The 16,055-nt window shown below is 54.0% G+C and overlaps 1 long non-coding RNA gene and 1 other non-coding gene across 4 annotated transcripts; both read right to left on the reverse strand.

Annotated features, from left to right (window-relative positions):
- Positions 1-4,692: 4,692 nt before the first annotated feature.
- On the reverse strand, positions 4,693-12,428 carry LOC125087794 (uncharacterized). 3 transcript variants are annotated; one of them, XR_007123518.1, is made up of 5 exons: positions 11,735-12,428; positions 11,408-11,502; positions 10,383-10,588; positions 6,368-9,332; positions 4,693-5,736 (listed from the first exon to the last, which is right to left on the reverse strand). It is a non-coding gene; the product is annotated as an uncharacterized LOC125087794 (long non-coding RNA). The 3 variants fall into 3 exon arrangements; XR_007123517.1 differs by having other exon boundaries at positions 4,694-5,736; positions 6,419-9,332; XR_007123519.1 differs by lacking the exon at positions 4,693-5,736 and having other exon boundaries at positions 9,146-9,332; positions 10,416-10,588; positions 11,735-12,391.
- Positions 11,181-11,367, reverse strand: LOC125088253 (small Cajal body-specific RNA 16). The gene has a single exon (XR_007123650.1). It is a non-coding gene; the product is annotated as a small Cajal body-specific RNA 16 (non-coding RNA).
- Positions 12,429-16,055: the final 3,627 nt, after the last annotated feature.

The raw sequence follows: 16,055 nt of genomic DNA on the forward strand, positions 1-16,055 counted from the left end.
CCAACATTCTCTATGCCTTTAGTGGGAGGTGGTATTTAAGGTGATGGCTTTGGCCATTTTGGGGAGTAACTGTATTTCCTGTCATGTATATAGGAGGTGTGCATGTTATTAAACAACTGTTTTTCTCCCACTAATCTGTCTCATGTCAGTTTAATTATCAGCCCAGCCAAAGAACCATAAGGGGCAGAAGGAAACCTCTTCCGCCCCCACAGCCTCACAGGGTGACCTCAGCTGACACCTTCTCTGGCCAACTCCCTCCTGCAGCCACCCTTCTGCCCCCTCCCCCACAGCACTCCTCCCATGAAGGAAGTTTCCTTTGTGCTGAACTCTTAGGGACAGGACCCTGGTCACGGTATCCCACCTGGTGGGGTGGCCCCCCCCACCCCAACAATCATCCTTAGTAAGATGGTCTGTTCCCTAAGTCTGGATTTGTTTTTTATTTGACACTGGGCGACAACACCGCAGAGGCCTCAGTGGGGAGACCACGAACGTCAGAGTCAGGCAGCACCAGGTTCAGGTCCCTGGCCCACCTCTAGTTGCGTCCTGCCACGTGGCCTTTGCACTTGCTTTTCCTGCCACGTGGAATGCCCTGCCCTTTTCCCTCCTGGCCCACTGCTTCCTGTGATTCAGCTTTCAGTGCAGATGCCACCCATGAGGCCTGCCCCCTCTGCCAAGCCAAAGCAGGAGCCCCAGCAGCACTCAAAGCAGGGACCAGGCTCTTTGTGTGTTCTATGTGATGTTTTGTTTTTTGGGGGGAAGGGGTCTTCCCTCAACTAGAAAGCCCGCTCCAGGGCTGTGGTGACGGTCTCGTTTCCCCCCTATCCCCAGAGCTTAGCATGGTATCCAAGTGTGTGACCCACATCTGTGACTGAGAAAGTAGATACTAGCCTATGACCCCAGGCAGTCCTCAATGAGCCCACTCCCCCACGCAAAGTGAGAGGTTCAACGAGGTAACATTTGCAAATTATTTGGCACCTCCTCGACCTGTCATAAATTTTGCTTACTATTCTCTCTCAGTTATACAATATTTCCTTTCCTCTCAAATTTTAGAGAATGTTCAAATTAACCTCAAAAGGACTAATGAAGGTCAGGTTAGGACAAAGATTCTTTGTCAGATCCCTGGACCGTCTCCTAGGCCTGTCTGTGCACTTCCTTATAAAATCCAGTTTTAGCAAGAACCGTGCTAAGTCAATTTCATCAGAACCCCCCCCCCCCACCCCGCCCCGCACCCCTGCGCTTCCTGGATGTCTGACCCGGTTCCTCATCCTCCACCGGCCTGGGTGATGCCAGACACCTTGGCCTGCCTTCAGCCAGAATCCTGCTGGGTCGGTTTAGCCAGAAGCCCCCTCACCCGTGACATTTCCTCTTAGTGATTTTCCATCAGCTGTCCCACTCCTGCTCCCTGTCCCTGTCACATTTGGAACCGAACCCCATTCTATCCTGAGCTCTCTTTTCCTTTACTGCACTAGTTCTGAATAAAAATCTGTTTTTACCACTTTAATCCAGCTCTGGTTTTTGACAGCTGGGAGGTTTTTAAATGATCTTTCAGTGACCTTAGTTTTATTAGACAAACAGTAAGGAGATGCTTACCGTCTCACAGACCCCCCGCCGTACCGATGTATGGAACGGCCTCACTGAATGCAGCTTAGATACTAGAGAGGCCTCGGTGCACAGAAGGTAAGAAATCATTACCACTGCATGCCGTGTCGGGAAATCCGTCCCTAATATAGGAAGTCAGTTCATGAATATGTGTAGCTACCGCTAACAACCACAATTTGGCACGTGTCAGACAAATTAAACCTACACCCAAGTCTACCGCCAATGGGAGGTGCACCAGGCCACCAAAAATGCCCTCTCTTACTCCTCAAAGTGTGGTCCCCGGACCAGCAGCACCAGGGAACTGGTGAGAAATGCAGAATCCCAGGCCCCACCTCAGCCCCACCACACCAGGATCTGCATTTAACAAATCTGCCAGGGATTTGCGGGTGAGCGTTGTTTGGGAAGTGCTGAACTAGGCAACGCTTTCCTTTACCTTTTTTTTTTTTTTTAAGATTTTATTTATTTATTTGAGAGAGACAGAATGAGAGCGAGCAAGCATGAGGGGGAAGGTCTGAGCAGGGAGCCTGACATGGGGCTCCATCCCGGGACTCCAGGATCATGACCTGAGCTAAAGGCAGTCCCTCGACCAGCTGAGCCACCCAGGCGCCCCTTGTTTATGTTCTTAAAACCAAAATGCAACAAGATGCATTCTTAAGCAAGTCAGATAGGATGTCGAGGTCAAAGAGAGGGTATAAAATACTGATCTAGGGGCACCTGGCTGGCTCAGTTGGTACAGGGTGTGACTCTGGACTTTGGGCTTCTAAGTTTGAGCCCTATGTTGGGTGTAGAGATTACCTAAAAATCAAATCTCCAGGGACGCCTGGGTGGCTCAGTGGGTTAAGCCTCTGCCTTCAGCTCAGGTCAGGATCCCAGGGTCCTGAGATCAAGCCCCGTAGGGCTCCCTGCTCAGTGTAGAGCCTGCTTTTCCCTCTGTCTGCTGCTCTGCCTACTTGTGCTATCTCTCTGTCAGATAAATAAATAAAATCTTAAAAAAAAAAATTTTGTGGGCACCTGGTGGTGTTGTTAAATGTCTGCCTTCAGCTCAGGTCATAATCATGGAGTCCTGGGATCAAGCCTCACATAGGGCTCCCTGCTCAGCAAGAAGTCTGCTTCTCACTCTCCCTCTCCCACTCCCCCGTTTGTGTTCCGGCTCTGCTGTCTCTCTGTCAAATAAATGAATAAAATATTTTTAAAAAGATTTATTTATTTATTTATTTATCTGACAGACAGACATCACAAGTAGGCAGAGAGGCAGGCGGGAGGGGTGGGGGGGGAAGCAGGCTCCCCACTGAGCAGAGAGTCCTACATGGGGCTCGATCCCAGGACCCTGGGACCACAGCCCGAGCCGCAGGCAGAGGCTTTATTTTTTTTTTTTAAAGATTTTATTTATTTATTTGACAGAGATCACAAGCAGGCAGAGAGGCAGGCAGAGAGAGAGGAGGAAGCAGGCTCCCTGCCGAGCAGAGAGCCCGACGCAGGGCTCGATCCCAGGACCCTGAGATCATGACCTGAGCCGAAGGCAGCGGCTTAACCCACTGAGCCACCCAGGCAGAGGCTTTAACCCACTGAGCCACCCAGGCACCCTAAAGAATAAACTCTTAAAAAAAAAAATTGGCCTAAACCTGGCTTGGGACAGAGCCTTTTTCTGCCTGATTAAAATTCTGGGGAAATTGGCATCCTTTGATATAATTTTTAAGGAATTTCCTGGGAAATCTACCCACCCAGCTAACTGTCAGACCTTCAGCCAGGATTATTTTTGTATTTGCCCTGACAATAATCCAACCTTCATATTTTCCTGTAAAATATAAAATTCCTAACTAAAACTGAACTTCTGAATTGGCCTACGGGGGGTGGGGGGGGGCTTTTCCCCTCACGCAGGTGATTATAACAAAACCTAACAACATTCTCCTAACGACACTGTCTGAAGTCTTCTTTCACACATCTAAGGAACAAGCAGAATGGACACATGACGTCATGTGGTTGCCCTTGTGTAAAGTTAGGCCGAGAAGATCCGGGGCACGGCCCATGGGAACGAGAGCTAGTGACCAAAGAATGCTCAGCCAGAGAAACAGCAGAAACGAGGGGAGAACAAGAAGGAAACGAAGAGGGTCTCGCAAGGCGAAGCCGGGAGGACGGTAAGCATTGTTACCTGCAAGACAACACAATGCTGAGCTGAACAGAATTCACACAGGATGATTGTACTGGAGGAAGGGGAAGGGGAAACAGAGGGGGTCTGTGAGCGCTTGGCCTGAATCCCCCAGAATGGAAGTCGACAGGCGAGGCTTAAGACGATGAGCCAAAAGCAGCAGCACATACACGATGGTGGGAAGCGGGGAGACGAGCGCGCCTGGAAGACAGAGTGATGTGACGCGGCTGTGGAGGGCAGGGCCCCCGGCAAGAGCGGTGCAGGGAGCAGCTGTTGGGGCCAGCCTTTTAACCCTGAGCTTTAAAACTCGTGCATTGTTGGGGCACCTGGGTGGTGCAGTCAGTTACGCATCTGACTCTTGATTTTGGCTCGTCATGACCTCGGGGTTGTGAGATCAAGCCCGGCGCTGGGCTCCACGCTGGTCGTGGAGCCCCTTAGGTTCTCTCGCTGCCCTTCCCCCACCTCTCTAAAAACAAAAAAACTTGGGGCGCCTGGGTGGCTCAGTGGGTTAAGCCTCTGCCTTCGGCTCGGGTCATGATCTCAGGGTTCTGGGATCGAGCCCCGCATCGGGCTCTCTGCTCGGCGGTGAGCCTGCTTCCCTCTCTCTCTGCCTGCCTCTCTGCCTACCTGTGATCTCTCTCTCTCTCTGTCAAATGAATAAAAATTAAAAAAATTAAAAAAAAAAAACAAACTTGTGTAGTTACTTTAGGAAAAAAATTTAAAAATGAAAACAAACACCAAGCAGTGCTTACGTGTATGTTAAAGCAACCAGAGGAAGGAAGCCCTCTATTTCATTTAGACTTCTTTTTTTTAAAGATTTTATTTATTTATTTGACAGAGATCACAAGTAGGCAGAGAGGCAGGCAGACAGAAAGGGAGAACCAGGCTCTCCGCAGAGCAGAGAGCCCGACGCAGGACTCGATCCCAGGACCCTGAGATCATGACCTGAGCCAAAGGCAGAGGCTTAACCCACTGAGCCACCCAGGCTCCCCTCATTTAGACTTCTTAATATTTTTTCTCTCCTCCATTAACTTTCAAAGGGGTATGGCAATTTGGAACAGAGACGGCACAGGAGTGAAGGGGATTTGGGGACGCTTTGCCCATAAGTCTTCGTGACGGTTGACAACCAAGTCAAGGTTTCAAAGGGGCACGAAAGTGGGGAGTTTGACTTTAAGAAATGTGTTCCGCGGGGACAGCCACGGGCATGGAATACGGTTTACAGAGCCTCTAGTCGAAGTCAGCATTAAAAGCCCAAGTCTGGTTTTAACAAAGAACATGTTGTTCAAAGAAAGTTAAAGTCTTATTTTAATTCCATACGATCATCTGAAGGTTTTGCTGACGGGGGCCGCAGGTCGAAAACAGTGTTGCGTAACCAGGACACGACGGCTCGGCTGCCAAGCCTGAGACACGTGACCTTCCCCTGACTCACTCGGCTCCATTTTTAATTACACTTGCAAGAAAAGAACTAGTTTTCTGCTGCCGTTGCATAATTGATCTGAAAAAAATATTGGAATGAAGAATCGCTTTTAAACACAGTCATTATGTGTAACCCTGTAAAACCAAAACAGGCCCCTGCCCTGTGAAGGTTAGAGGAGAATATACTTTGTTGTCTTCTTGGTAGTAATTTCAATGACACAGATCTACTCTTTGTTGGAAAAAAAAAAAACAAGAAGTACATGGCTCCTACAAGTGGCAAGAGGCTAGAGAACAGACAGTGGGTGAGACAGGACGTCTGGGCGGTCTCTGGCTTCATCTACAAGATGAAAGGCAACAGCCTATCCCAGGAACTTCTATCCAAATGTCTCTTCCCAAGTCCAGGTTAGTTCCCTGAGGAACAACAGGGTTACGGTTCAACAGAAGTGAGAGGGCGCCTCCCACAGCTGCACATTCCCTCTGCATAGATCACAGGTCCCCGCACTGGGCCAGTCTCTTAGCCCAAGAACAGGAAATACTTCGAAGGCCAATACTCTGCCAGCAGGGGAAAATGGTCCCTAAAAGAGGAGAGAAAACTGTGAGCTACTGACTCCTGTCTGGGAGTAAAAGTGAGACTTTCCTACAAGGCCCTGCAAGACCAGACACCCAGACACCTCCAATCCTCCCCAGAAAGCCGCCTTGGTCACCCACCTTCCCCGCTCCCCCTGCCAGGATGCGCTGCCAGACTTGGAGTGACTTCCTCTCTTCCCTTAGGATGCGGGCCCTTTCCTGACCACCCTGATCTGAAGTGGCAACTCCACACCCGGCTCCATCCTGGCCCCGTTTTCCTTTCCTCCAGAGCACACCCCATGCTTCTCCCCTTCCCTCGTGACCTGAGGGCGGGGAGTTGCCCGTGCCTGGCTCCCCAGCCCAGCCTAACGTGCCAGGGGTCGGTGCTCAGTTAAGCATGTTGAATGCATCAGAGAGCGGTCAACGAGGTTCCCAAACCCGGGGACATTTAGTACTCCACGTAAAACGACACTTGGAGATTGTAACTCTCTTTTTCCAATCCAACAGCACCTTTCGAGTGGATGAGGATCGGCAGCCTGAACCACAGGGGCTCTGCACAGATCTTGTTCCGTGTTGCCGTGTACCTTTCAAGGGCAAGTACAAGCGACGTCCTCCCGAGAGGCGCTTCTAAACCCTTACCATACCGTCTGAGGCCTTGAGGACTGGTATGCGTTGCACGCAAGTCCTTACCAAGAAAGATCTCTCACACCGCCTAGAACTGGTCCCCCGGAGTGAGTGTGGACGGAAAGTTGCTTTAGGACATGCTCTCGCGCTCTTCTCCCCAAGTGCGTGTCCCGTGCTTGGGCGAGGGCTTGGCTCGTCCACGACATGACGAATGCTTCCCAGGAGCTGTGTGTAATGGGGACCTCCTGGCAGAGTCCTAACAAGGAGCCCAACCCTGTAGATTAAACTTCTGCAGAACTTTCTGGTGAAATAAGGGCTTGGCGAAATTAAAAACTAAAATTGGACCAAGTTACAAAAGCGAACAGGGTGGCGCACCAGAACTGCGTCCTCTAGCGGACGAAGAGAGAAGTTCAAAACCGTGCAGCAGGCTAACTGTTTTCTTAGTCCCTTTTCTGGGACAGGCCTTTTGTGTTCCATGTTTTAACATTAAAAAACATTGCTTCTTACGGACTGTGCATTTCATTACCCACTACTATTATTAAAAGGCCCAGCTCTTTGAAAAGACTGGACTCCTGCCGGCCTCAACCCTCTTACATAATCCAGGGGAACAAAACCCAGAAAAGCTGAAGCCTGTCCATGTCATATGGGCAGCCTATTTTAGCTATGTGTTCTTTGGGGTAAGCAAGTACACCATCGCCGCGCCCAGGCCAGCTGGAACCGAGTGACTGAGCAGGGGACAGCTGGGGAATATTCTCAGGTAGGGGCTCAGCCAAATGCAATTCTGAGCCCCTCCTGTGGGTTCCAGGCTTCCTTCCCATCACCGACAGCCGCGCACACCGCACCAAGGTGCAGGATGGATGGAGGCTGTCGTCTTGGGGTGCGGCCCCAGAGGAAAGGGGCAGAGGTTCAGTGAAGCACCCACACTGGGGAAGCATCTGGAGGGGTGAGGAGGGGAGGGGCTGCTGGGGAAGACTGCAGGATCTCAGCCCACACCCCTCTGAATCAGAGCGGCTCTCTTCGTCCGTCCTTCTATTCTCCGCAGGCTCTCCTGCCCTGAGAGGTCTCAGACCGAGCCACATGGACGCACGGGGGACACGCGGGCACCCTCCTCTGTTGACGCTAACACCAAACGAGAACGAGAGGCCCCTGTACACCACAGCTGACCCCACCAACATAAAGCACTCCTGTGCCATCATTTTCTGTGCTAGAAACACGATGTTCCTATGGCGGGTGCGGGGGGCGGGGAGCTAATGCTTCTGATTCATCTATCGAACCAAAGGTTGAAGAACCTCACTGAGTCAGTCTACAGAGCCCCACCGCTGCTCCATGACACACCGAGGCCACGAGGCCCCGTCCACAGCTGCTGTGCCCGAGTGGACGTTCACATTCCAGAGAGACACCCAGGAACAAGGCAGTGAGCGGGATCCAACCTATTTCTTCCAGAAATACCAGTATGTATGATTTCCCCCAGGACACGTATCCCAACACGATGTTAATTTGGGCAATTATCATGCTTCCTCTAAGGTCCCCCATGCAGAGGAGGGCAGGGCCCACCCTAGAGTTATGTGCTCTCGTGAGTGACCCAATCGTGAACACGAACCCGGTGAAAAGGCCAAGAGGCTATAGCAAACCTGCCCGAGCTCCCACACCTGGGAGCAGGCAGGACCCTCCTGCGACAGACGGCACCTTGTCTGCCAGGACCTGCTGCACGCCAGCGCTCTGGAAGCTCGTGGCCGGAAACACCACGAAACGCCCTGAAAATCCGAGAATGGGCAACAGCCAGTCCGTGGGTCTGCCGTGCTCCTGAGCACATCACACGACTTGCTGACTCCTCACAGGTGCCCACCTCTGGGAGTCACCGTCCCCGTGGTCCCCATTTTACTACGAAACAGGGAAGTGACCAGCCTAACGTGACACAGTGGGCCAGGGACGGAGCCGGGATGGGAAAGTCCCGCTAACGCTCGGGCTGCGACAGAGCGGGTACTTCTGCCCTTCAGGGCTGACAGGCCGGCTGCCGTCCCCCGGGGGGCCATTCCTCCTCTCCACAGTGACGGGCTCTCAGACTAGGGGTCTGTGACAAAGCCCACCAACGGCTTCCCTGGCAAGGTCTGAAGTTACGTTCTTGGCTCTGCAGAACCCGTGGGGCAGCCCCTCCCGGAGTTGGGCTGGACCAGAGGATGCTGAGGCAAGAGATTCACTAAGTACAGCAAAAACAGACACAAGCGAGGACGACAGGCAGGAACTCTGGGTGTGGCACTAGGTCTGAAGGTCAGGATAACCGTCCCAGACTACATAAAACATGTACAGGTCGTACCTGTCACGTAAAGACAGCAGGAAATAGAGGAAAGGCTTCTCCTTTCCTCACATCGATACGTGGTGAGCATTCAGAGAGAGGAAGGCCGGGAGAATTCTCCGTGGGGGACGGCACCCGCACGGGGCTTGAGACCCAGGTGAGGAAGCAGAGGTGGGCAGCACCCAGCAGCTACCGGCGACCAGTTCTGAGGCCACCAGCCACTTTCTGGAAAACTATCCAAAGTGAAGTCTGCACAAGCTGAACACGACCCTAAACTACACTCGCCACCCCTTCCTCCTAGATCACGGAGACTGAGGTCACCTCCCTCCACATGCCCCCCGCTTCTAGAGAGCCCCAGCACCCACACGTCCTACAGAGAAGCGCGAACAGCTCAGTCTCCTCAGCTGGGAACCGTGCCGCCAACTGTGCACCTCAACAGCAGAGGTGACACACTGCGCGCAAGGTCGGTGGGGACCAAGACCATAAAGTGCATGAAAAAGTCTCCTTGGGGACGGACGCCTTTTATTTGTATCCATACAAAACAGGGTCTTCAGCAGGTCGGCATTCAGAAGCTACATGGTTGAGTAAATGAAACCCAAGGAAGCTGGAAAGTTCCAAGCTCCCAACAATTACACTTCAGGTACACGGAAGCATTCACCCCGCACACAGATCTTCCCGTGGACTCACCTGCAAAGAAAGTACACTCCGTCAGTTTTCATTCTACCTTCGTAAGTCTGTTAGCACCATAAAACACCCCCCCCGAGATCTTACCACCCAGAATACACCGCGGAAGGTGCCCTGCAGTGACCCTGCGTCTACCGGCCCCTCCTCCTTTCAGGTCTGCAGGCTCCATGCGGGGCTGGCCACTTCCCCGGTCGGTGGAGGGAACCACAGGGATTTCCTACCCACCCCCTCCCTCTCCGGCTGTCATCTGCACAGCACCTGGGGCCAGCCTCAGACACCTGCCTGCATGGAAGCCGCAATGAAGCCGGGCTCTGACAACGCCCCGAAACCCCACCCCAGCCTCTGCGTTCCTACATTCTCTTCCCTGCCCACAGCCACATGCTTCCCCAGATTGGCCCCGACTCACAAGCTGCCCACATCCTCAGGCACGTCCACCCCTCCTGCCCTTTGCCACGTGTCATCAGCAGGAATGTGACCCCACGGGGTCACATGCCATTATGTCCTATTGGCTATGTCCCTTCCCGTGGCTCCACAGCACTTACCATGCCCACCTCTCTAGATTCTAAGCGCCCCCCCTCCACCCCCCGGGTCACAGACAGCATGCCCGGGCCACTGCAGGCACTCCTCCATCCCTGTGCTCACGACCACCCAGGAGGCCAAGGGACAGAGTCACTTCGCGAGGAGCACACGGCCTTCCAGCCAAGAGCACAAAGGCACTGGTAGGTGTGAGCTCGTCAGAAAAGCAGAATCCCTCAGCCTTCCCCCGGGAGGGGATGAGGTGCAGGAGACGTGAATCTCTGTGCGGCTCGATTCCAATAAAGGGGCTCCTGCGTCTCCGATACCCGCTAGACCTGTGCTCTCCAACACCATGGCCACTGGCCACATGGGGTTACATACATTTAAACTAAAATGAAAACCCCAGTCCCCCGGCAACACCAGCCACACTGCCAAGTGTCCAACGGCCACACGTGGCTTGTGGCTGCTCTACCGGACAGGGCAGACCCAGACCATCTCCAACACTGCAGAAGCTCCACGGACGGCACTGTTTTGTACCTAGTGTTCTTGTGCGATTACAGACGTTAGTACCTCATCCTCTTTAAAATCAGAAACGTAGGGGTGCCTGGGTGGCTCAGTGGGTTAAAGCCTCTGCCTTCGGCTCAGGTCATGGTCCGGGGGTCCTGGGATCAAGCCCCGCATCGGGCTCTCTGCTCAGCGGGGAGCCTGCTTCTCCCCTCTCTCTCTCTGCCTGCTTGTCATCTCTGTCAAATAAATAAATAAAATCTTAAAAATAAATAAATAAATAAATAAAATCAGAAACCTTTACGACCCAGAATGCCCCCCCCCCCCCCCCCCGTGATTAGGAAAGATTGAAATACTCCTGTGAGCCACAGGCCCTGCGTGGTCTGGCCCCTCCCCACTTTTCAGCTTCACCCCACACCATTCCCCTTGCTGTTGGGGTTACAATGGCCTTCCTCCGGGTCCAACACTGGCCACGTCTGCTAGCTCGCTGGGCCTTTGCATGTGTGGCACCCTGGCCTTCCAGAGAACTCCTGCTCGTCCTTCAGAGTCCAGCTCAGGAAGGCCGCCATCCGCTCCTCGTGATGTAGCTGCTAACGGGACCGCGCTTTCCTTCGGGATTTTGGCCTCAGCCTGAATTACACCCTCTGCAGGGCCATCATTTGATCTCATCTCCCCAGCGGGGCCGAAGCTCCCCGAGCACAAGGGCCTGGGCTGTCCCGTCCGTCTCTGCGCGCACGAACATTGGGAATGGCGCACGGCGGAGGTACCCGTCGGTACGCACGAAGTCCACTCTGCTCCGCGGTACCAACTCTAAGGCTCCCCCGGCGTGCGGCCTGTTTGCAGTATCATACATGATCACCAAACTGCTGCCAGAATGCTCACACCTGTTACTGCAAATTCAAACCCCGGGGGGCACTGCTCCCGGGAATTTTCTCTAGGTCAGGCTCGGGCTGCCTGGTACAAGGCTGCACCCGCAGCCGCGCGGGTTCAGCAACGCAGGAGCCTTTCCCCAGACCATCGGCCTCGAGACTCTCCGTCCCGGCGCGTGACCCACGCACCTGGACTCCCGCACCGAGCGCGGAGGGCTCGCCCCGCCCGCGGCCTGCCCGCGTCTCACCGCCGGGGGCTGGCAGTCCTCGTTTTCTGACGAACCCTGGGGAAAGAGTCGCACGGCGGGTTCCAGGAACCGGAGGCTCAACCGCGGCCCACGCGCTCCGCAGACCCCCGCTCGGCCCCCGGCCCGGCCGCAGCCCCGCCCCGGCGTCGGAGCCTGAGTTCGGCCCAAGCCCCCTCCGCCTCCCCCGTCCGGGGCCCTGCTACCCAGGCTGGGGCCGGTGGCGGCGGAGACCCCCGCGTCACCCCGCGCCAAGACTCCCCTTCCTTACCCACGAGGAAGCGCGCGCCTCCGCTCACTCCACGCCCCCTGCGCCGAAGCCGCGCTGCACACGCACTTCCGGCCGGAAGTGACGACGCACCATAGAGGCGGGGGCCAGAGAGTCGCCCCGGGCTTTGAAACTGGGTCCTCCAAAGTCGTCTTAAAGGGGCTGAAGCCGGCGAGTCCTAGCCAGCCGCGATGGGGCCCCTGCTTTCGAGCTCATCCAAGTTATGACACGTATCGGTGCTTCGCTTCTGGTTAGGGCTGAATGACATCCCACGCTAGAAGACCGGGGTTTTATGTTCCAGTCAAGAGGACTGTGGACGTGCCAAAGGCCCCACTTGGGGCAAATGATGACTTGCTCCAGTCGGCCAAAAGGCAAAAGCCGCCCGCCTTCTGCTTTCCTTCTGGCCTCTCCAGCAGGGATGGCCCGAGCAGCCCGGACAGGGATCGCATGTGTCCTGAGTCTCCTGACAGAGTGTGTGGTCTCGCGGGTACAGGTGACAGAAACCCAGGCCGAGTCGCATTAGAAAGTGCACTTATTCCTTCCTGTGCCCGGTGTCCCCGGGCGGAGCAGCTGCAGGGGCTCAAAAACCCCATCGAGGGACGGGGTCAGGCCTCTGGAACTCTGGCTCCACCCCCCGGCCCCGCCCCTCTCCCCTCTGGTGCAGGGGGTGGGGGTGAGGAGGGGCACAGAGGGGACAGCTTCCACAGGAAGTCATCTGCTTGTGTGAGGTCAGAGGTGTAGTAGGTCTGGGATGAAAGGCACAATTGCTCCCGTGACTATGCGTGCCCTAGTCCCCGGACCCCGGATGTGTCACCTCACAGTGCAGAAGGGACCCTGCAGATGAGATGAAGCTAGGAACCCCCGGATGGGGATATGGTCCTGGACTGTCCAGGTGGGCCCGACGTCATCACAAGGGTCCTTGTAAGACAGAAGCAGGAGAGTGAGACAGAGAGGAGACGTGACCCTGGAAGCTGCTGGACTTGAAGGTGGGGAAAGGGGGCCATGAGCCAAGGAACGCAGCAGCCTCTAGAAGCTGGAAAGAGCAAGGAAAGTCTTCTCCTCCGGAGCCTCCGGCAAGAATCAGCCCTGCAGTCACCTTGATTTGTCACATTTGGCTACAAGGGAGTTTGCAAAACGTACTGTCTTTTACCTGCGTGCTCCTGTTGCCAGAGGGAAAGGGGAGGTGACTCTGGTCTCCGCCTCCTGGTGCTGTGCAGTGTGGTTGGAGGCTGGAGGATGAAAGGGCCAGGTGACAGCTGGTGCCCAGGAAGCGATGCTTTCGGAAATCACAGATGTGCTTCTGTGTCCTTCTTTTCAAAATGTCCCCTCTGAACACTGGGCACATTTGTACCTGTAACAGGAACTCTGCAAATTGGCTGTGATTCACTGATTTGCAAGACCCTCTGTCACTTTGATGTAGCAAACGAGCTCTTAGAGTAGTGGCTTGTCTTACAAGAGTCACGATGGAGGGAGAGAAGCAGTGCCCAGGCTTGGAGTGCTGCCTAGTAGTTCAGAGTGACTCCCACAGCTAATCTTAATGAGGACTCTTCAACGCTCTTCAGTCTGGTGGCTCAGAGAGGCCCAGGAAGACCTGGCTAAGCCCTGTCACCACGCAATGGCTCTCAGTGTCCTTGCTCAGAGGCCAAGGGATGGCAGCAAGCCTGGGGTTCAGCAGACAGGGGCTGCCTTCCGTACCCACCTTAGGAGACTTCCCTTTGGGGCCCAGGGAGTCCTGGGTACTATTTGCCTTTGACTGATGCTCCCCAGCACACCCCCTTTCTGAGGAGTGAGCACCCTGCCCCGGATTTGCAGCTCTCCCAGGGCTGAAAACATGTTCTGGAGGCTGAGAGTAGATTTATTTGCTCATTCTGCCTTCTGTGAAAGCAGCCAGTGGGAGCTGGACCCCCTCATGTGCCCAGATTTATGCCCTTGCCAAGCAGATATGGGCAGCCCCACAGCCCACCCATCTTGGGGTACATGCTTTCCTGCAGCAGCTGGTGCATTAGTTTTAAACCTATTTATTTAGCCGGGCACTCAAAGGGCTTCTGATTACTGCCGCTCTGCGGGGCTGCCGGAACCAATTTCCTGAGGGTGATGGATTTCTTCTCATTTGCTGCTCTCAAGCTGTGGGTTCCTTCTGAGTGTTGGAGGAAAACATTTGCAAAAGATGCCATCTTCCCGGACCATCCCCCAGGGTGGGGTTGCAGGGGGGTTGACCTGGGCTGCCACCTCCTGCTGCTTTCTGCACAAAAATAGGCAAGTTTCAGGACCCCTCACCCCCCCATCTCCCATCCCCCAGAAGCACTGTGGAAGCCAGGCTGGGCCTGGGTGAGGAGCAGAGAGGAGGGATGGGGCAGAGCTGGGGAGGGAAGGGGTGGGGCCCAGAGGTAAGTGGAGAGTGGGAGGGGAGGGGAGGGGAGGGGAGCTGGCCTTCTGCTCCTGCTTGGTTGTCTTCCGGGCAGTGGTTCTTTGGAAGTACAGCAGAATCACCTAAGAGCTCTAAGGAGCCTGACACCAGGGACTGCCCCCCACAAATACTGATTTTGTGGGTCTGGGGTGTGGCCTGGGAATCAGAATGTTTAAAAGCTCCCCGTTCACGGGGCTGCCTGGGTGGCTCTGTTAGTTAAGTGTCTGCCTTGGGCTCAGGTCTTGACCAGGGGTCCTGGGATCGAGCCTGGTCCGGGCTCCCTGCTCTGTGGGAGTCTGCTTCTCCCTCTCCCTCTGCCTGCCACTGGTGCTCTCTCTCTGTCAAATATATAAAATCTTAAAAACATAAAAAGTGAAAGCTCCCGGGTCGTAGTTTGCTAGATTAAGATCCTCTAATCCCTGCCAAGAGGGATTGTCTGCTTGGAAATGGGCAGAGGGATGCAAGTACGAGTGAAATTTCCGTGGGGTGTGGGCGCAGCCCCCCTCCCCAGGGCCCACCCGGCTCTGGAGGAGTATGTACTGGAGGCTAGTTTACACCTCGGAATAGGGGGGAAGTTAAGTCATGAGAAATGGGGATAATTTTTGTCCATAACAATGCAAATGCATTTTGTCCCACAGAGTTACAACTGGTGTCTGTCCTGGGGGAAGATGCCATCAAACCTTCTGTCTTAGCGTTGTGGCTCCAGCCCGCAAAGCCATCCCAGCATTCCTGATTGCCTGCATGCATGGCCGACTTTCACATTCTCTTTTCAACGGGGGGGTCTTAACATCTTAGTGGTTTCTTCATTAATTAACATGTTGGAAAAATTACTTCTGCAAACTCATTTTTTTTTAAAGATGTTATTTATTTATTTGACAGAGAGAGATCACAAGTAGACGGAGAGGCAGGCAGAGAGAGAGGGAAGCAGGCTTCCTGCCGAGCAGAGAGCCCGATGTGGGACTCGATCCCAGGACCCCGAGATCACGACCCGAGCCGAAGGCAGCGGCTTAACCCACTGAGCCACCCAGGCGCCCCTGCAAACTCATTTTAGATGTGATACTCCTGTTATTAACTTGTTTGGGAAATTATCATTTAGTCCCCCCTCAGAGATCGTGGGGTGCCCCTTCCTCTCGGGCACCTTACCCGCCACCCCACTATGGCTCCATCCTATTACATGATCTGTCTCCACCTCCTTGTTTCCCCGAATGCATCAGGCCCACGAGGGCCTGCATTTTGCCCTGCTGGTTAGATCCTATGATATTTGTGTGCCCTGACCCTGGCACGGGTCAAGTGCACTCAGGACGTTCAGTATAAGGTTGAACAGAAGTGGGACCATCGCCTTCCCAAAGGCTTTTTTTTTTTTTTTTAAGATTTTTGTAAAAGTAATCTCTACACCCAACATGGGGCTCAAACTCACAACCCCAAGATGAACAGAGTGTGCCCTACCATAAAGAGCGCCAGGTACCCCTTTCTAGGGCTTTATTGAAACTCTTCCTAAAATGTCACCATTATACACATATTAATGAATTATATACATATTTGATGAATCCTGTTAATCAGGTAGGAAGGTTCCTTTTTTTCAAGATTTTATTTATTTATTTGAGAGAGAAAGAGAGCATAAGGGGGGAGGGGTGGAGGGAGAGGAAGAGGCGGGACCACCCCACACCCCACCCCTGCTGAGCAGGAAGCCCACTCCCACCGCAGTGTTCTGTCCCAGGACCTGGGGATCATGACCTGATCCCAAGTCAGATGCTCAACCTGTCGGAATCACCCAAGTGCCCTGGAAAGTTACTTTTTAATTCTAGTTTGTTAGAGTGTTTTAAAGTCAAGAGTGACCAAGGGGGCACCTGGGTGGCTCAGTCAGTTAAGCGTCTGCCTTCTGCTCAGGTCATGATCCTCCGGTCCTGGGATCAAGTC

This window comes from Lutra lutra, chromosome 16, assembly GCF_902655055.1.
Source record: "Lutra lutra chromosome 16, mLutLut1.2, whole genome shotgun sequence".
Classification (NCBI taxonomy): domain Eukaryota; kingdom Metazoa; phylum Chordata; class Mammalia; order Carnivora; family Mustelidae; genus Lutra; species Lutra lutra.